We start from the raw sequence: 21989 nt of genomic DNA, 5'->3' as shown, positions 1-21989 counted from the left end.
GAGTTCAAGCTGAGTTCCTTTTCCACACTTTGCTGAGTAATAGAAATAGTATTTTTTGAGAGATTACTCCATACTAGGCCTTGGGCTAAATACCTTTACATGGATTATCTCATTTAATCCCACAATCCCCTGAGAGTGCCTCTTTTGAAAGCAGGACGTCTTGTCTTACATTTCGATTTTCCACCGCGCGTAGCACAGGACCTGGGCACCTAGCTAGATAGGCGATAAAAACTTGGAAAAGTCCAAGTCCCGGGAAGGGGGAGAAGACAAAGGGGGCGGGACCGTCTATCAGCTCCGCCCCCACAAAGACCCCGCCTCCCAGGCCGCTGACGTCACCTTCTGGCTCCGCCCCTCATTGTCAGTCTTGGGAGCCGGAGGAGGCGCCGGCCGCCGGGAGCCGAGCGCCGGAGCCCTTGGCGGGCGGGAGCGCGGGCCGTAGCCGCCGAGGTGAGGAGTCTGCGGGGAGGTGGCGGGAGCGCGGCGCGGGAGGCCGGGCGGGCGGGCGGAGAGAGGAGGGCGCCCGGAGGAGGCGGCCTGCCCCGCCAGGGGGTCGGGGCACCCAGGGGTGACCGGGCAGAACCGGAGGGCGCACCCCGGCGAGGGCTGGGGGGGTGTGGAGTTGAGGTGGGGGTAGAGTTTGAGCGGAATTTCGGAGAAGGAGCTCGGAAAGGGAGATCTTTGGAGAGAGACCTTGAGAATTCTTTTGGAGTTGGAGATTTTTCCTTTGAAGGGGGAGGGAAGGTTCTGAGAGACTTCTTGGTGGGAGCGAGAATCTGAGGAGAAATGTTTGGGGCCAAGAGCTGAGCGGAGGAGAGTTTTAGGGTCGAGTTTGGGAGTTGGGGGGTGGGGAGGCGCGCGGGGCCCGGTGGGGGCGGGGAGCGGTGCGGCCGGGCGGGGGGCCGGGACCGCCGGGGAGGGGGCTGCGCGGGGCCCGTGGGCACCCGGGGAGGAAGGAAGTGATCTTACAGGAAGAGCCCGGGAGCTCCCGAGGAGGAGGAGGAGGAGAGGTGGAGAAGGAGGAGGAGGAGGGAGGTTTGGGAGCGCTCAGGCTGGCGTGCGGGCCGGGCTGCGGGGCCCGGCGGCGGGGACGCGGGATGGGCGAGGAGGGGGTCCCGCCGCGGCCGCCGCAGCTGTCCGCCCGCAGCGCCAGCCCGCGTCCCGGCCGATGCTGGTCTCGCAGCCAGACCGCTGGGCCGGGAAGGAATTCGAGGCATTCGCTTTGTTTAAGTTGCCAGTAGACAGTCCTTAGGACTAATTAATGGTGGAATCTGCTGGGGGACGCGGGCGAGCCGGGTCGGGGCCGCCCCCGCCCGCAGCCGCGGTGAACTTTCCGCAGCGCGAGCGGCCCGCCTCCCTGCGCGCCCCCACCCCTGCCCGGGCGGGGAAAGAGCCATGGCTTCCCGGAGCGCTGGAATGAAGTGCGGTTTCTGGGGCCGGTGGCCTCGGGCTGCGAGGGCTGCTGAGGGGAACCTGGCGTCCCGGAGCGACCGGGCTGGGGGTTCGGAACCCGCTGTAGAGCTCCCTGGGGTGCCTGCGGTTTCTGTTAATAACCTTGGAGGAGGCTTTGCGAGCTGAGAAAGACCATCTTGCTTTGGAGCATCTGTTTCTTCATCGCGTCAGCCCCTTTCCTAACACTGCAGAGCTTGTTGTGGCTTGTTTCGGAAATGCCGAGACCAGTGCTCACACTTGAGGGTGGGAGAGGGGAAGAGAATAGGCAGCCCCCACTTAAAAAAAAAAAAAAAAAAAAAGAAAATCCCTGCAGTATGATCTCCAGAAAGCCCAAGAGACTGCCTGCAAATTCTCCGTCGCACCTTCACTGACTTGGATGACCTTGGGAAGGGAATTGTGCTTCTAGTGTTTAATCTGTCCATTAAGGAGAAAATACTATCTGGACTTGCCTGCCTTTTGCGGGTATTTTGAGAGGTGGGGTTTGTTCAGGGCGTTTTACGGACTGCTGCAGTTCTGGCCTAAGGAGTTGGACTGGTGTCAGAGGCGGGGGAATTCAGATCACCTATTAAGATTTTACTACCTAAGATTAGGGAGGGAGGTGTTTGGATTTTAGGGGGATGTTTCCATTCGGAGAATCTATACGGTGTGTTCCAGACGGCTTTCTGTTACTTTGCGTGCAGCTTTGGCGGCATTCATGTGGTTAAATTGAATAACTCCCATAGAAAAAAATTCTTTTCTTGTTAGAAATAATTATTTTGCTCAGAATTCCCCTTGGGGCAGATGAAGGTTTTGCTCAATTTACTCAGAAGAACTTTCCAGGTTTCTAAAATTAAATCACTTCTAAACATAGTAACTGAAGTTTGAAAAACTGGAAACGGTGGGATGGGAAGGGAGTTGATCTAGAGTATGAACAAGGAGCAAATACAGGTTCATTGTTGTCCTGTGATTACTAATAGGGATTGTGAATTAGCCTTGATTAATAGATATTTTCTTACTCTTAAATATTTAAGACCAAGAAAGGGAACTAATATTGTTGAGTTGCCTACTCTGTGCCCAGTAATTGTGCTACATGGTATAGTTCTCATGTAGTCTTCACAACAATGTTGTGAGGTGGTGGTTGGCATCCCTGTTTCACAGATGAGCAAACTGAGGGTGACTTTCCTAAGTGTATGCATACAACTAGTAAGAAGTGGAGCTGGAATTCAAACCCAAGTCTGTTTCTAAGGTCCACTCTGCATATTGGGTTGGGAGCCAGGAGGCCTAGTTTCCAGGCCTTTGACTCAGCCACTGGGTCACTATGGATGCTAAAATGAGTCAATTAAGTCTGTTCCCCAATAATATTACCTTTTCTTCCAGCAATGTTATCAGTAAGCTTTTGAGATATTCTAATTTTTTTGATAGAAAGACAAACATATAAGGCTGTGGTAGAGGTATGTTCTATATGCTTAGGTGCTTAATTTTTTTCTTATGATGGAAGCATTTGTATTACAATAAAGAGCATAGATTTCATTTATGTAATGGAAGATGATGGATAGCTAATGGTCCTTCTGCTGTAGAGGGCATCATTAAGGAGACATTCATAATCAGAAATGGAACCATTTTTCATGGAACATGGCTTTTTGGGACAGTGTTAGTTTATGAGTAGAGCACACACATTTAATACAGGTAGGACCCAAGTAGTCAAGCTGAAAGATTTGGTATAAACTTTGATGCGCATAATAGATGCTCAGTAAATATTGCTGGATGAATGAATGCATTCATTCTCTTTAAAAAAATCAGCTTTATTGAGGTATAATTTACATACGATAAGATTCACCAACCTGAAGTGTACAGTTTAATGAGTTTTGACAAATGCATACAGTTGTGTGATCACCACAACTGCCCTCATTTGTTTAAACTGTGTGTTATCTCTTAGGTGTTGGTTAGCAGAGTGATCGTTGGGAATGTTGTGAAGTTTCTATGTTCGGAATCAATACTGGTGAGATCAGAGTGAATACTAGAGAGTCAGTGTGCCAACTTTGTAGGAAACAGGGAAACCTTAGGTATCTAATGGTGAGGTGCATGAGAAGAGTAAGAGAGGTAGAGATGAGGACACTTGTCAGATCAGCAGAAAGATAAATTCGTGAGGAACCGGGTTTTCATTACTTTTTAGGATAGGGGATACACTGTGGGGAAAATAAAAATTACCCGAAGATTTATTAACAACTTGAATTTCTATTTTTGTTTCTTTTTTGAAATAGTAGCTCTTGAAATATAAAACTTAACATCTTTGGCTATACTTAAGTGCTTTACACAATATGGTTGTTCAAATAATTCTTTAGGGTGGGGATGCTATAAAATGATTAAAGGCTTGCCCTTCCACCTATGACAGAATATCCTTAGTGTTAATCTCTAACTTGTTTTAGCTAATATTCCACAAAGGGAATACATTAGGTAGGAATTGTGTCTTGCTGGGAAAACAGAGATTATTTTTTCCTTCTCATAATTTCTGAAGTCACTGAACCTGTCCCAATCTGCTTCAGCTCAAGTCCCTGTCTTAGAAAATGCTTGAAATTGCTGTATCTGACCTGCTAGAAGAAGCCCCAGTTTTATCTTTGACTCCTCATTTTTCTTTTTTTTGGCCGTGCCATGTGGCATGCAGGATCTTAGTTCCCCGATCAGGGACCAAAACCTGTGCCCCCTGCAATAGAAGCTCAGAGTCTTAACCACTGCACTGCCAGGGAAGTCCCTTTCTCGTTTTTCTTTATTCATTCTATATCTATATGTTGACTCTTACATAATCCTCTTGTCCCACCTATGAATCTTGAGAACGGAAACCCATCAACCATCGGCCCTCCATATACCATTAGGAAATGATAATTAAATTAAAATACCAGTCTACCAATTCAACATTTTGGGTGGTGATAGAGAGAAAATAACAGCTATGAGGTAGTCATTATCTTCTTTATACATGAGGGAGCTGGGCTCAGAGCAGTTACTGTCGGAGCTGTGAGGGTCAGACCATTGGTTTCAGCTCAGATGTGATTGATGCTCAAGTTTAGGATCTTTCTGTTTCATTACACTGTTGTATTGGAGTTAGGGTGTCAAGGGAAGAGCTTGAAAATACCATATTAAAATATAAGCTAAAAGATAATGAGCATGGCTCACCTTAAATACCATATTAAAATATAAGCTAAAAGATAATGAGCATGGCTCACCTTAAATACCATATTAAAATATAAGCTAAAAGATAACGAGCATGGCTCACCTTTTTAGGCATTGCTGTTTTCATCTATTCCTTTTTTAATTTCTAGAGATACCTTCTCACATTCAAAGGAATTTATAGCTCATCCTTTATTGTATAACTCCCTTTCTAGACCCAGCATTTATTCTTTATAAACATGGTACTTTGTATTCACTGGCTGCTTGACTTATTTTATGAAAAAGCTCCTCCTGTTTTATATGGATCTGAAAGCTTCCACCAGGTTAATACGTGAATCAGGTCCTTCCATATTTGCATGTGCTCCTCTGTTCCCATTTTATCTGGACAGAGTAATATTTTTAAAACATATGTTACTAAAAACTTGCAAAAACTTTAAAAAATTTTTACAACTTTTAATTGAAGTATATAATATTTATATGTAGAAAAGTACACATAAGTGTACAACTTGATGATTTTTTTCACAAACTGAATATACTCATGTAACCAGCACCCAGATCAAGAAACAGCATTGCCAGGACCTAGAAGCCCCTGTTGAGTTCCCTTCGGGTTCTTGCTGCCTTTCCACCCACCCAGGGTAATCACCATCCTGACTTCTAACAGCATAGATCAGTTTTTGTACTTTTGTAAAAATGTTTGTAAAACATTTTTACAAAAGTACAAAACATTGTAAAAACAATGTTTTTACAAACAGTTTTTGTACTTTTGTAAAAATGGAATCATGCAGCATATACTCTTGGGTCTGGCTTCTTTTATTCAACAGTATGTGAGTATGCAGAAACTTTTAATGGTTTTCTTTGGGGCTTGGAATAAAATTCAAACTCTATCTTGGCCTGTAATGCCTTGTATAACCTGGCCCCTATGTACCAACGTCATCTTATGTTAGTTTCACGGTCCATTATGCTTCAGTCACCCTAGCTGCTTATTTATTTTTAAACACAAGTTCTTTCCTACCTCAGGGCCTTTGTACATGTGGCTCTCTCTTTCTTGAATACTCTCTCCCCTGCTCTTTGGCTTCCTCCTTCAAGCTTCAGCTTATGATGCAGAGATACTTTCCCTCATCACTTTTCTTTTTAAAAAAATAAATTTATTTATTTATTTTTGGCCGCGTTGGGTCTTCGTTGCTGAGCGTGGGCTTTCTCTGGTTGCTACTCTTTGTTGTGGCGCGTGGGCTTCTCATTGCGGTGGCTTCTCTTGTTGTGGAGCACGGGCTCTAGGTGCTCAGGCTTCAGTAGTTGCGGCACGCGGGCTCAGTAGTTGTGGCTCACAGGCTCTAGAGCTCAGGCTCAGTAGTTGTGGCTTACGGGCTTAGTTGCTCTAGTGGCATGTGGGATCTTCCCAGACCAGGGATCGAACCCGTGTCCCCTGCATTGGCAGGTGGATTCTTAACCACTGCGCCACCAGGGAAGTCCCTTTCCCTCATAATTTTATCTTGCTAATCCTTTCCTGTTATTCCCTATTACTGGCATCTGTTGCCTCCCTTTATAACACCTATTACAATTATAATGATGTATCTGCTTGCCTGATTATTATCTGTCTTCGCAACTAGACTTCATGGGAACAGGAAACTCATCTGCTTTGTTCACCAGTGTATACCTAGTACCTAACACAGTGAGTGACATGTAGTAGGTATTTAATAAATATTTAATGACCACATTCCCAATTCAGCACCTTTATTTCCATTATCTTCTGTCCTTTTCTTCTCTTATGCTGTTTAATTATTTCATTTTTTCCATCCTTTAAGACTCAGCTCAATTCCCCATCTTTGAAGTCTGTCCTGACTTTGCAATAGTAAGTCTCTCTTCTCTAAAATTTTGTGACATTTATTGCCGATACGCCTCATGTTCTTGGTTAAGTCACACTAGCATGTATCTTATGTCCTTAGTTGGGTCAGAAGCTTCTCACTTTCTCAAAAATCTTGCGGCTTGTTACGCTAGTACCCCTCATGTTCTTGATTAACTTTATTAGCTTGTATCTTAATTACCTAATTTTATCAGAAGCGTTTTGATTAGAAGCTAAGTTTGTCTTAGCTGGTACCCCCCTCAGTTCCTTTCACTGAGCTTTGCACATAGTAGGCCCTCGGTACAGTTTTAGATGATTGATCATAATGATGCTTATGTATAAGTAATAATTTAATTTCTCAGGCTTATTAACATTTTAATTAGAATTCTGCTTAGTGTTTTCTCTAATCAAAAGGCTGAGAGTGCCCCAACTGCTTTAGGTGCTTAGGGTGTGAAAGTACAGGAGTCTAGTCCTGCTGCAGATACCTCTCTGGAATCTGTCACTGGAAAAGAACTATGCACAGTTTCTTCTTGGAATGATGCTTAATCAAATGTTTGTCTAATGCTCTCAGATTGGAGCTATTAACTGAAATGAGATACTAGGTACTACCTCATTTGAATTACTCTGTTGAGTAACATTTTATTTTGATATCAACAATGAAAAATTTAAGCCAGTTAAATCTGCTTCAAGCTACCTTCTCTGACTTGCCAATAAGCTCTCTCAGTAGTTATTTTTTCTCTTTGATTAATAGTAGAAGAATGTATGTACTAATTTCTTATGTACTTTGAGCCAATTTAAGTGCAAATTTGAATTAGTAGTAACTGGGATGGTTTAACTTAATATACGTGTAACACAATTGAGTGATAAATGTAAACCTATTTTTTAAGAGATGCCTACTGTGTATTTTAAGTTTCTTTTTTTTTGGCCATGTGGATTATGGGATCTTAGTTCCCTGACCAGGGATCACACCCGCATCCCCTGCATTGGAAGGTGGATTCTTTACCACTGGACCACCGGGGAAGTTCCATGACTGCTTTTTAAAAACAAATATTAGAAGTTTACAAAATGAGTAGTTATATATTTATTTTAGTGAGATTTCCAAACTGAAATATTTGGTATACTTCTTTTGAACTTGTCTGTAGAGCGTATTTCAGGTTCTTAATGCTGATAAGTGTTCATTTGGGGGGAGTTATATTTAACTTTTGGAGATAAGTCTGGTGAATGAAGTGAGTAATCAACATTGTTTTTGGTCATAAATGAGATGTAATTCTAAAAGGTGGAGACTAGGATTTTTTTTGTGTATGAGGCTTGTCTTTGAGACTCTTACAAATGGAGTTTCAAAAAGGTTTTGAGCCTTGGTGGCATTGTTGAAAACGAGTCTTGCTTCCCAAGATGGCTTGAATAACAGCACTCATTTTGAACCTCTATAAATAAAAATAATTGCTTGACTATAACTTGTTTAACTTGTATTATGATTGAACTGAAATTCTCTCTAATAAAGCATTATCTTGTATTAATATCAACATGGTTTTATTTGTAGCCTTTTAAAAATTAGTCCTTTTTTTGTCTAAAAAAGATGTTTTTAAAAAGGGGGAGAGGGGCTTCCCTGGTGGCGCAGTGGTTGGGAATCTGCCTGCCAATGCAGGGGACACGGGTTCGGGCCCTGGTCTGGGAAGATCCCACATGCCGCGGAGCGGCTGGGCCCGTGAGCCACAATTACTGAGCCTGCGCGTCTGGAGCCTGTGCTCCGCAACAAGAGAGGCCGCGATAGTGAGGGGCCTGCGCACCGCGATGAAGAGTGGCCCCCACTTGCCACAACTAGAGAAAGCCTTCGCACAGAAACGAAGACCCAACACAGCCATAAATTTAAAAAAAAATAAAATAAAAAAAAAAATAATAAAAAAAAAAAAAGGGGGGGAGAAAGGAACATTTTTAGTTTGCTGAGAGGCACATCTGTATGGGAACAGATTTGAAGTTAATTACAGTTAAAAGGTATTTTCCTTTCCCACTTACCAAGACATTATTTGTATAGGTTTTCTGCAGAGGCTAAAGAGTTTAGATAGAAAAATGACAGTATTTTCCTGTTTCTAAGTGTAAAACTCTGCTTTTATCCAGTTTCAAGCATTTAACTGGAAAAGTTAAATGCCGAACAAGATAATAGAAGTAATTTTTTGGCTCTTTAAATCCTGAAACAGCTTTATCATAAATGTGCTGTCTTTCTAATTACCTGGGGTAATTTATCTGGTTTAGGCCATCTGAGTGATTTATATCTAATATCAGTGAATAAACAGCTCATTTAAGTCTTATATCAGTACTTGAAACTTTTTCTAAGGATTCTTTCTTATTGAGGACTAATAATAAAACCTAACATTTATTGACTGTGTGCCAGCCACAGTGCTTTTCATGTCTTTATTTAATCTTTCTCTTAACCTTTTGGGGTAGATACTGTTAATTATCCCCATTTAACAGATGAAAAATCCTTAAGATATGAGTTCAGTTTGCCCACAGTCAACACAATTGGTGGATGCCAAGCTAGGATTTGACTCTGAGCTTGTTCTTGAAAATTACATTGCTCAAACCAGAACACAAAATGATTTTATGAACTGTGTGCATTTAAGGTCATTATTCCTTGAGTAAATGAAGTCAACGTTGGCTTATGTTTCTTAGGATAGAAAGAATACCATTTTTAGGTCATGATAAACTTGAAGATATAGTAAATGTCTTTAAAATGGAATACTGTTACAGAATACACAGAAGCTGGTTGAGCATAGACGATATTACAAATGTAGTTACGCTGTTTGTGTAACAAAGTAATGGTCCCTGGTAGGTTTATATCAGGAATACCAGTTTTAATGCTTTTTGCCACAGCTGTACTGGAGTGCAATATGAGATAGTCTTAATATAATTTGATAAAATTATATACTTCCCAACATAAGCTAAATTTTTTTTCGGTAGGAACCTTGAGGACTGGTGATTATGTTAGACTTTTGTTTTAAGACTAGATCCCAAGACAGTTTGAAAGAGACTATCAGGATCTTAAAGTAGTATGATGGAAAACTAGGTGGGTGGGTAGTGAGGCAGTTAATGGAACAGGGAGAAATAATAAGGTAACTGAGGTATAAAATTTCAGATCATAAAGAGAGGCAAGAGGAGTGGGATTTGAGCAGAAATATTAGAAGGTAGTGGTTGTTCACTAAATAGGTACAATCCACAGAGATGCAGAGAATCTTTAGGGAAGAGGAGTGGAGAGGAGACAAACACAGGTTTTAGTTACATTTTTGGTCAGTTTCACATCAAATTTAAAAGCCAGGAATTTTGGGACTTCCCTGGTGGCCTAGTGGTTAAGAATCCGCCTGCTAATGTAAGGGACACAGGTTTGATCCCTGGTCGGGGAAGATCCCACATGCCGCGGGGCGACTAAGCCCATGCACCACAACTACTGAGCCTGCACGCGACAACTACTGAGCCCATGTGCCAAAACTACTGAAGCCCGCGTGCCCTAGAGCCTGTGTGCCGCAACTACTGAGCCCAGGCGCCTAGAGCCCTTGCTCCACAACAAGAGAAGCCACTGCAATGAGAGAACCCTGCGCACCACAATGAAGAGTAGCCCCTACTTGCTGCAACTAGAGAAAGCCTGCACGCAGCAACAAAGACCCAATGCAGCCAAAAATAAATAAAATTTAAAAAACCCTGTAGGGCTTCCCCAGTGGCGCAGTGGTTAAGAATCCTCCTGCCAATGCAGGGGACACGGGTTCAATCCCTGGTCTGGGGAGATCCCACATGCCGCGGAGCAACTAAGCCTGTGTGTGCCACAACTGCTGAGCCTGCTCTGTAGAGCCCGTGAGCCACAACTACTGAAGCCTGCGCACCTAGAGCCCGTGCTCCGCAACAAGAGAAGCCACCACAATAAGAAGCCTGCACTGCAATGAAGAGTAGCCCCCGCTCGCTGCAGCTAGAGAAAGCCCGAGCGTAGAAATGAAGACCCAATGCAGCCAAAAATAAATAAATAAAACAAATAAATTTATATTAAAAAAAAACCCTCTAAAAAAAAAAAAAGCAGGAACTTTGTTAATTTTATTCAGTTTACAGTACTTGTTATATATTTCATCCAGGCCTAATTAATGTGGAGAAAAGAAAAAGGCAAAAGAAGTGCAGTATATAGCCCTTGTTCTTAAGGAATTTAAAATTCTCATTGGGGAGACAGTACCTAGTTTTTAAAATAGTTCCGTAACAGTCTTGGGCCATATATAAATGCCAAAATGGGGGATGTAGACTTGTGGTTCCAGAGCTTGGGTTTCATAAAACCAGTCATATTTAAAAAGAGATTTTTGTTTTCCAAGTAAGGACATGAAAACGAAAAGCAGTCTTTTCATCTAATACCACCATTTTGTAAAAGATCTAACATTTATTTTTATTTTTTATTTTTTTTTAATTGGGGTATATTTGTTTCACAATGTTGTGTTAGTTTCTACTGTACAGAAGAGTGGAGTTCCCTGTGCTATACAGCAGGTTCTCAAGAGTTATCTATTTTATACATATTAATTAGTGTATATATGTCAATCCTAATCTCCTAGTTCATCCCACCCCCCCTTTCCCCCCTTGGTGTCCATACATTTGTTCTCTACGTCTTTGTCTCTATTTCTGCCTTGCAACAGGTTCGTCTGTACCATTTTCCTAGATTCCACATATATGTGTTAATATACGATACTTGTTTTTCTCTTTCTGACTTACTTCGCTCTGTATGACAGTCTCTAGGTCCATCCATGTCTCTACAAATGACCCAGTTTCGTTCCTTTTTATGGCTGAGTAATATTCTGTTGTTTATACGTACCACATCTTCTTTATCCATTCGTCTGTTGATGGACACTTAGGTTGCTTCCATGACCTGGCTATTGTAAATAGTGCTGCAATGAACATTGGGGTGCATGTGTCTTTTTGAATTATGGTTTTCTCAGGGTATATGCCCAGCAGTGGGATTGCTGGGTCATATGGTAATTCTATTTTTAGTTTTTTAAGGAACCTCCATACTGTTCTCCATAGTGGCTCTATCAATTTACATTCCCACCAACAGTGCAAGAGGGTTAAAGATGGAACATTTTAAAACAGAGAAATGAAAGGGCATCATCTCAGATGGAAGGAGTTTTTTATACTGAATAATTCAGCCTTATGAAAAGTTTACTTAAGTTTTTTTGTGTGTGTGTGAAAATGCCATTAAATCTATGGTATAATGGTGACTGCTCTAGGAGGTCTGTTGTTATGCTGCTAATTTATGTCAAAATGACAGATCATAGTTTGCTGAGATTAGTCTGGGCTGAAGTGATCTGTGAGGGCTTCATGGAGGCAGTTAGACTAGAGTTTACAGTGATGGATGGATAGGATTTGAATGGGTGGAAAGGAAGGGGATAGTTTTCCAGGCCTGGGCAGAGCAAGAGAAAAGACACTGAGATTGGAGCAAACTTGTATTATTGATTGGACCTGAGAATCCTTGTCTGATCCTATAATAGAGTTTAGATTATGGACTAGGAGGAGATAAGATTAGTGAGGTAATGCTCGGTCAGATTATGAACAGTCTTGAAAGTTATACGGAGGAATTTGGACTTGATCTTGCCAACATTTGGCAATCATTGAAGGATTATAAATAGGGACATGACTTGATAAACTTGGAATTGTAGAGTGATTAATCAGGAGATATTATGTAGATTATTAGAAAGGAGGCCAGTTAACAATTGTTGTAGAGGGGGGCTTCCTTGGTGGCACAGTGGTTAAGAATCTGCCTGCCAATGCAGTGGACATGAGTTTGAGCCCTGGTCCGGGAAGATCTCATATGTCGCGGAGCAGCTAAGCCCGTGCGCCACAACTACAGAGCCTGTGCTCTAGAGCCCATGAGCCACAATGACTGGGCCCGCGTGCTGCAGCTACTGAAGCCTGCGCGCCTAGAGCCTGTGCTCTGCAACAAGAGAAGCCACCGCAATGAGAAGCCTGCGCAACACAACGAAGCATAGCACCCGCTCGCTGCAACTAGAGAAAGCCCACGTGTAGCAATGAAAGACGCAATGCAGCCAAAAAAAAAAAAAAAAGAATAGTAGAAATTCAGGTGTGAACACTATTGAGACCTGAATTTAGGGAGTAAAAAAAAAAAAAAAGAGGGATATGTTGGAGAGAAGATTTGAATAAGGAAGAGATAGGATTTAATAATGACGTAGAGAAAGAAAGAAATGATAACTCTAAGATTATAGGATTGGTAAAACTGAGGAGCATTTGTGATATTAGTTAACTGAAGTTGGGAAAAGGAGAAAGACATAGCCTTTTGCCTTGAATTCTCTGCTAACTACTTTACATCCATGTGTTTTTACAATTCCATTTATTTGAGATATGTTGAGAGTCTCTAATATTGCCCTGGGATTTAATTGGAAGTTAAAAGATTTCCTCTATTTTGGAAGTAGTGCTTATTTGGAAAAAAAAAAGTATGTTTCAAACCACTAAGTTCTTAGTTATGGAAATTATACCCCAATAAAAAACATCATCATTAGTTAGATTATCAAGTGCAACAGAATTTTTGGAATGCTTTTTTTACTTCAGGATTTTTTAAAACAGAATTTGTCCTAGATAAATTAACAGCAGTGTAGCAATAAACTGGTTCACCTTGGATGGCTTAGTTTGTAATGATATTAGGTAAAATAGTCTTCCAATTTCTGTTATTGCAGCATGTTTTAGTAGAATATATTACCTGCCATTTCTTTAGCATCTGCTCTGTATCAGATACCTGATGTCTGTTAACTCTTTAATCTTTACAACTACCTCATTAAATAGGTACTATTATTCCTACTTTATAGATGAGGAAACTGAAGCTCATAGGGGCTTAAGAAATATCCCTGGGGGACTGGTAGCGTTAGGACTCTAGATTACCGTGACACAAAACCTGTGTTCTTTATACTACTCTGTTTTTGGGTTAGACCTTGTAAGAATAGGAATGAAGTGTGGGTCAGTTGAGATAATTGATTAGGCAGTAATTCAAATCAGTGAAATGCTACCCAAATTTAACTGGTGTTATCTATCCTTTTCCATCCTGTCTGTGTAGGTGGGGGTGGGGTGGAGTCAGCTTAAAAGACCAAATAGGATCTGTAGCCCTAGTTCTAGTCAATTACATTCACTTATGTTTTGGATAATGTCTCTCTTATCCTTTTGTAGAGCTCTCAACAAATCCTTATTAAAAACAAATGTTTGATTCAGAAAACAAAAAAAATCCCCAATTTTGACACAGTTCAGCAAATTGCTAATCTTGGCAAATGAAATTAAAGGAAGTTTCAGAGTCCAGCTTCTGGGAAAGTGGGACTGAAGATCATTCTACTTGAAACTGTAGTTAGTACTGGAGACTCACTGTCAGTGATACTTAGCAATTTTTTGGACTGTTCCTCTCTCTTCATTCCTCTATCATCTGCAGCCATAAAATTCTTTAGCTTACTCTTCATGTTTGCCATTGATAATTACTTCAAAGTTCTATTTTTACTATCTCCTCAACATTATAAATCTAAGCCCCATCCCTTTCCGCCTCATTCATGATCCTTTACCAGCTGCTTCTACTGGGTCTGATAGAACCTGTGCACAAATGTGAGTCAAGTCCTAGGTTTTTAATCTTTTCTCCCAATATTTCCTCCATCTCTTAACCTATAACTGAAAACAACTCTTCTCTCTAATGAATACTGTTATTCCTGTTTTTGCTGGTTGAATACTCTTAAACTCCTTGGGCAGCGGGAATCAATCAGTGTACGTTTTTCTGATTCTTCACTGTCGCTTGCAGACCACTGTTTTGCTGTTTTTGTGTGGCTTTTGATTTTTCAAAGCCCCTACCATCTGCTCTCTCCATTTCCATTGCATTTGTCTGGTGACTTTTAGGATCTACATGGATCACTATTCCTCTCCATCCCATTCCCTAGTATCCCCTTTGTTTAGTACCTCCCTCTTACCAGTTATTATCTTTCTCTTGTATTTTTAGCTTCACTCTTTATTGAGTCTTTCCTTTCAGATTATAAATACACTGAGGTCTTTTCCATCCTAAAACAAAGAAATAAAATCCCTCTGCCTTTCTATATCTCAGAGTTATTTCTATTTTTTTTTCTTTCACTCTGAAACATCTTTAAAAAAGGGCATTTTGTATGCAGCCTTTTCTTTTATGCTCACTTGTTCACGCTTTAATACCTTTCCTGTCTTGTTTCTGTCCCTAACACTTTACTGTAAAGGCCCTTTCAGAAGATCCATTGTCCTTATATTCAGGCATTTTCATAGCCTTAATCTCTTAATCCCTAATCTCTCTGCAATGTTTAAGCTATTGATCATCTTCCTCCTTGAAGCTCTGTTCTTTGATTAGGGGTTAAAAATGTTGTGTGTTTGGCTCCATCTAGCCTAGTAAGGCCATTTTGCCTGGAACTTGGCTTGTTGTTGGACTCTGGTGTTCATCTTGTAGCCTGTACTGACTAGCAGAGAAGGGGTGGAGCAGATTGGCCCTGTGCATTTTATAGGGCTCTGTACCCCTGTGGACTTATAAGAAATAATTGATTTGACTTGCAAGTCTTCCTTTTCTTTCTCTTTCTCTCTCCCTGATCCTTCTGTGGCTTGTGTGTAAAATGGATTCTAGTCTTGACTCTGGTTAAATACTTATAACACCTAAAAACAAACATGTCCTTTTTAGAGCAGACTTGTGGAAAGAGTGATATGAATTGAGTTCTTTGGTAAACTCATGTGAGATTTGAAATGCTCCAAGAAATTTGGGAAAGTTTAATGAATATCAATTAGTGACCTTAATGAGAAAAATTTTATGTCTTCTCTCTTATTTCAGTATGATTTGCATGGAAAGTTATTTCTGAAAAAACAGATCGGCTTCTATCACAGCAAAAATAACTAGACTGAGAATCTCAATATAATAGAATTTCTAAGCCCTACTTACCTTCAGGAGTATTTGTTATAATAACGCTGCGCTGTGACAGTTGCCAGGAGTTTATTAGGATTTTGACCTGAGTTTGCCAAGACAGTTTCAGAAAGTTGCAGAGATAGCTGGGAAGGCATAGCGTGAGCAAATGTGGGTTAGCCTAATACAAATGCAGTAGAGCAAATTTTTGAAATGACATGATTTTTTGAGAAGGAAACAGTACTGAGTAATGCCACTTTTTTTGTTGTAACACAGTCTTGTTGTGCTGTGTTAAACGAACATTGAAGCCTTGCATCCTGAATTTTTTTTTAATCCTTAGAGGTTTTGAGTCATTCTCTGTCCTCTGATATTTGTCACATTGCCCTGTCAGGAAATGGAATTATTCAGCCTAGAGAGATGATAAAGAGCTTTGGACTGGGTCTGGAGGTTCTGGTTGAGTCTTTGTCATTACCTAGCTATACAAACTTGAGCAAATTACTTTACAGTTTGGACTTCAGATTTGTCAAATGAGAAGGTGGAGTAATTAATTTCTAAGAAGACACTACCATTTTAATTTGAGGGGTTTTGCAATGTGTCATTTGACATGTAAGAAATACAATGTAGCTTGTATTCTTTGTGGTAGGTATTGTCACTGTTTTACACATGAGGACACTGAGGCACAGTTAAGTAACTTGTCTGTGCTCCTATTAAAAGTGACGTATTGTCTGTGACTCCAGCTCTTCTGTCCCACATAAGTATATCTGTTACATGTTAATCTCAGAATGCGTACAAATGATGGCATATGGTGGTGGGAACAAAGTAGAATTCAAATATTTGTTGAATGTTTGACTAGGTTATTTATTGTGTTGTTTCCTTAAGCCATGTGCTATTAATATCCTAACATAATTTTCATTACACATTACATTAGTATAGAAATATATACTCACAATTATTAACCAATATGCCTGGGTTTGAATTTCAGCTCTACCATATGATATTTGTGTAAACTTGGAAAGAAACTCTATCTCTTTGTGCCTCAGTTTACTCATCTGAAAAATGAGGTTAATTGTATCTGCCTCATGGCGTTGTGAGAAATAAAGGAGTTCACACGAAGGATTTAGACTGACACGAAGTAAACATATAATCAGTGCTAGCTATTGTTATTATATTACGCTTTTAACTTTTCCAAGTACTTTAAATAACATTTCCTTCAAGTAACATTCCTATGAGGAAGGTAAGGTCTAGAGTTAGCGTATTTAGTCCCATTTTACCAAGAAGAAATCCATGAAGAAACTTGTGTAAGGATACCAGAACAAAATTAAATGGAATAAAATTTAAAAGATTATCTAACCCCAATCTGAAAGAGAAAAAAAATGGTTTGGGATGAGTGTCATAAGAGTCACCTCTCTTACAGAAGGAGGACAAACCTGAGGTGTTTGGAATGAGAAGGAAAATCATACCCAGCTACTCTTTTCTTCTGGTCCCTGATTCTCTTCCTGCTGTTAGAAGGGAGCTGGGGAGGATGTTGCTGCGTCATTCCTGTGTCCTAGTCTAGCCACCTAGCGAGCTGAGAGCATTTGAAGGGTATCGGGTTTGCTGTGAACTGAGAAAAGAGCTTACCCTTTCTATGTTGGAAAACAAGGTAAAATGAGTGGGAGACGTGAGTTACCAGTGTGAGCTGTTGCTGTCATGTGAGTAGTTTTCATGGATTTAACTCTTGAACTGCTTCAGCTTAATACCACATCCCACTCTTGTCCTGTGTCAGTTTCCTGCACTTGTTTAGATCTAAGTGCTTCTCTGTGTGTGTGTGTGTGTGTGTGTGTGTGTGTTTTTTCTTTCCTTGCACAGCTTGTTATCTCTTAGCTGTCAGCACCTGATTTTGCTGCAGTATGTACTGCATGATCTCTGCATTGCTGTAACCAGATCGTGGTCAGACTTGCCCTTTCCATCTTTTTGATGAAAAGATTTCTTTGCATCTCTCCCTCAGGGGTCTGCTGTAGTGTGCTGTAGCTTTGGAGGCTCTTCCCTACCCCTTGGAAAAATCGGAAGACAAAAGAATTTTTGAGAAGTCACCTTGTTTGGGGTTGTCTCTTGGCTAGGATTTCTCCTGTTAGCCTTCCCTTAGGTCTAATACATAGAAACAGTGTCTTCAGCAGATGTATATTGTGCCTGTTCACGTAAGAGACCACTATTCCTAGTCACAGGAAATGCAGAGTATGAACATTGAAGGATATTGAATTAGACTGAATAATGATTAAGGATAGATGAAGCAATATGTCTAGTAGTAGAAAACTTTAGGATCAGGCAGGCCTGGGCTTAATTCCCAGTTCTGCCTTTTATTGCCAGTGTGATCCTGGGCAAATTGCTTAAATTCCCCGAATCTCTGTTTTCCCATCTACAGAATAGATGTACTAATAATACCTGGTTCTTAGGGTTGTTTTAAGGATTAATTGAGAGAATGAATTTATGATACTGAATAGAATGCATAGGTATAGTCCTGTGAGCTGTTACTAACCTTTCTGAAATTGAGTTGCTTGTTAAAATTGGTATTAGTACTTAGCTCAGGTATGTTTTAAAGATTAAATGAGGATAGAAAGATAGATATCTGGCACATAAATTTTACATGTGCAAGAAACATCTGAGGCAACTGAAATACTACAGGCAGTATTTCTTTGGAAGAAACAAATTAAAATGCTGCCCAGGTCATACCAACACCAGCACCTAGACAGTGCTACTTTGGCGGTCTATCTAGGTTACTTTTGCTGTGCTGAGCTAAATATGTGCATTTCTAATTGTATTTTGCCCTTGATTCATTGTTTTCTCAGTTTATCTCAGAGTCCAGTCCCTTCTTTTTTATACATAATCATATTCTACTCATTCTCAAAGATAAGCTTAAGTTTCACCGTGAAGCTCTTTTAGATCACTCCAGAGAAATGATTTGTCCCACTTCTAAATGCCATTATGACACAGGTTGGACCGATATGTATAGCATTTTTGCTCCCATTATCTGCCTGGAGATAATCTAGTTTAGACATCTTCTATGAAACCTTTCCTGACTCCATAATAAATCATCTTCTGTACTTTGTACACCTTTTGTTATGGATGTATCACATTGTGTTATAATTGTTTGTTTACCTTTGTATACTTATAATCTTATGAATATCATAAGAACAGAGTATCTCTGAATTCCCACTTTGTAGCGTATGCCTTGCTCAATAAATATTGAGACTGATGCATTAACCTTGTGTTGGTATTTTTCTTTTTCCAACCCGAGAGGGAATGAGTGGGAAGTTCACTTTGGTGTCTCTCTGTGTGTTTTAAAACAACACAAACAAAAATATGTATTATGTAATTCACATACTATAAGATTCACAGTTTGAAGGTGTGCAGTTCACTTTTTTAAAAAGTATATTTACAGGGTTTGTGCAATCATCATCACTATCTAATTTCAGAGCATTTTCATCACCCCAGAAAGAAACCCCATGCCCATTAGCAGCCACTGTCCATTCTCCCCTGCCTGCAGTCTCTGGCGCCCATGATCTGCTTTATATCTCTATGGATTTATCTCTTCTGGACATTTCATACAAATGAAATCATACAATATGTAGACTTTTTTGTCTGGCTTCTCTCACTTACCACAGTGTTTTCAAGGTTCATCCGTATTATGGCATGTATCAGTGCTTCATTCATTTTTAGAGCTGAATAGTATCCCATTGTATGAATATACCATATTTTGTTTATCTTTTCATCAGTTAATAGACATTTGCGTTGTTTTAATTTTTGGCTATTATGAATAGAGATTGCTGTACAAGTTTTTGTATGGATACAAGTTTTCTTTTCTCTTCAGTATATACCTAGAGTAGAATTGCTGGATCATATGATAAATGTGGTTAACTTTTTGCAGAGCTACCAAATTGTTTTTCATGGCACCTGCACCATTTTGCATTCCCACAAAGAAGGGGAATGCAAAATGTACAAGGGCTCCAGTTTCTCCACATTCTCACAAGACTTGTTATTGTGCTTCTTTTTGATTATAGCTATAAGGGTGGGTGTGAAGTGGTAGCTCATGGTTTTGATTTGCATTTCCCTAAGGACTAATGATGTTGGAGCATCGTTTCATGTACTTATTGGCCATTTTGTATATCTTCTTTGGAGCAATGCCTGTGCAAATCCTTTGCCAATTTTTTAATAGGTTGTCCTTTTTTTCTTTTTTCTTTTTTTTTTGGCCACCCCACACGGCTTGTGGGATTTTAGTTCCTGAACCAGGGATTGAACCCGGGCTCTTGGCTGTGAGAGCGCCGAGTCCTAACCACTGGACTGCCAGGGAATTCCAATAGGTTGTCTTTCAATTGTTGAATTATAAGAGTTCTCTCTATATTTTGGATACTAGTCTCTTATCAGATGTATGATTTGCAAATATTTTCTGTGAGTTTTTGGACCTATTTGCCTAGAATTCGTTGCCCACCTCAATACATATATATGATATAGTAGAACTAGAGGTCCTGAAAGGGCATATATTGATTGAAGTGATTGCTAGACTACAGGTAGCACTGCAGTTAGGCAGTTCTAGAAGCCTTGGGTTACAGGAAAGGTAGCAAACATTTGACTGGGAACTGGGGAATTTTGGGTTTTAGTCCTAGCATTGCCACACCCAGGTAGTATGACCTTGAGCATATCATGTAATTTTTCAGGGTCTCAGTTTTCTCTTCTGTAAAGTGATTTGGACTGGATAGTCTTTAAGGTCACCACTAAAGTTGTTTGAGTTGGTAAGTTCCTTGGGGGCACATGTTTTTTTTTTTTTTTAATTTATTTATTTATTTTATTTTTGGCTGTGTTGGGTCTTCGTTTCTGTGCAAGGGCTTTCTCTAGTTGTGGCAAGCAGGGGCCACTCTTCATCGCGGTGCGCGGGCCTCTCACTTTCGCGGCCTCTCTTGTTGCGGAGCACAAGCTCCAGACGCGCAGGCCCAGCAATTGTGGCTCACGGGCCTAGTTACTCCGCGGCATGTGGGATCTTCCCAGACCAGAGCTCGAACCCATGTCCCCTGCATTAGCAGGCAGATTCTCAACCACTGCGCCACCAGGGAAGCCCCACATGTATTTTTTTTATTCTTATTTTTATTTTATATTGGAGAATAGTTGATTAGCAGTGTTGTGTAGTTTCAGGTGTACAGCAAAGTGTTTCAGTTATACATATACATGTATCTATTGTTTTTCAAATTCTTTCCCTATTTAGGTTGCTACATAATACTGAGTAGAGTTCCCTGTGCTATACAGTAGGTCCTTGTTGGTTACCTATTTTTATTTTTATTGAAGTATAGTTGATTTACAGTGCTGTGCCAATCTCTGCTGTACAGCGAAGTGACTCAGTTATACACAGACATTCTTTTTTTACATTCATTTCCATTATGATTTATCACAAGATATTGAGTATAGTTCCCTGTGCTCTACATTAGGACCTTGTTGGGGGCACGTGCATTATAAGTCAGGTTATACTCCATCTCACTTGTTCTTAAAAAGATCTACATTTTTTTACTCCCTTCCCACGTGGTTTGTGTGTTTTTTGTTTTGTTTTTTTTAATTTGTCTTTTGGCTGCACCACACGGCATGTGGGATCTTAATTCCCCAACCAGGGATCGAACCTGTGCCCTCTGTGTTGGAAGTGCAGGTCTTAACCACTGAACCGCCAGGGAAGTCCCCATGTTTTGTGTTTTTGCCATCATATTTTATATCTTCATGTTTATCCCTTCACTGTTTATTGTGGTAATAGTTGCTTCCTGCCAGTTTCCAGTTTGTTTTCAGTGAGACTTGCTCCACATGTGGGTGTAGTTTTGATGTTTTCACTGGGGGAGGTGAGCCTCCTACTCCACCATCTTGATCTCCCCTCTATCTTATTTGTTAACACAGAACCCTTCTGCATGCTCTTACCTTTGGGGGAAACTTTGTGTTTTTTTTTCTCTTTGATCAAGGACCCTCTCTTTTTTTAAAACTAGTCATAATTAATTCTGACCACCTCCAGTCATATTAATAAACCTGGGTTTTGTTAAAGAATTTATAGCTTAAAAGAGACTGTCAGAGATCTTTTAATCCAGTGTTCTCTATAACAGATGAATTAGAGGTTGAAAAAAGTTAGGTTCATGGATTTAACATCCCATTTGCTGGGTATTTACTATGATCCTGGCTCAGGCTGTGTAACTAGTTAGTGGCAGAATTGAGATGAGAATTGAGGTGTAGTATCAGGAATTTGCTAGTGTTTCAACTAAGGGCAACAATAATTTGTCTCCAAATTCTGATTCCTAATTAATGTGTAGCATCAAGTAGAACTAGCATATTTGTTACATACTTTAGGTGTAAATTGATGCATAGTTTTAATTTTTAATCATCTTTCCTTCCTTCAAGGGCCTGTTTTCAGCCTTAGAGAGTAACTTATGGCTCTGAGGTCTTGAAGTGGCTACCTGTGATTTATTATAACAATTCCAATCCAAGACCACTGGTTACAATTTCCAAAGCTATGTTCTTTCTGGTTACTTTCACTCCTGATGAAAATGATTTTATATTGGCAGTGTGCCTCTTCCTGACCACCTGTTCCTGTTAATGTGATTTTTCCAGATCTTCAATGGAATATGCAGCTACATTAGAATCACAAATAAAACTTTCTTG

At 40.3% G+C, this 21989-nt stretch overlaps 1 protein-coding gene across 3 annotated transcripts in view; it reads left to right on the top strand.

Moving 5' to 3' along the window:
• Nucleotides 1–363: 363 nt before the first annotated feature.
• Nucleotides 364–21989, top strand: part of LUZP1 (leucine zipper protein 1) — a 79578-nt gene continuing 57952 nt past the window's right edge. For all 3 annotated transcript variants that reach the window (XM_059915777.1, XM_059915792.1, XM_059915783.1), the window contains exon 1: nt 364–447. The gene's annotated coding sequence lies outside the window, so the exon portion shown is untranslated. The remainder of the gene's footprint in view (nt 448–21989) is intronic.

Source organism: Balaenoptera ricei, chromosome 1 (assembly GCF_028023285.1).
Source record: "Balaenoptera ricei isolate mBalRic1 chromosome 1, mBalRic1.hap2, whole genome shotgun sequence".
Lineage (NCBI taxonomy): Eukaryota > Metazoa > Chordata > Mammalia > Artiodactyla > Balaenopteridae > Balaenoptera > Balaenoptera ricei.
This window is presented reverse-complemented; position numbering and strand designations above follow the sequence as displayed.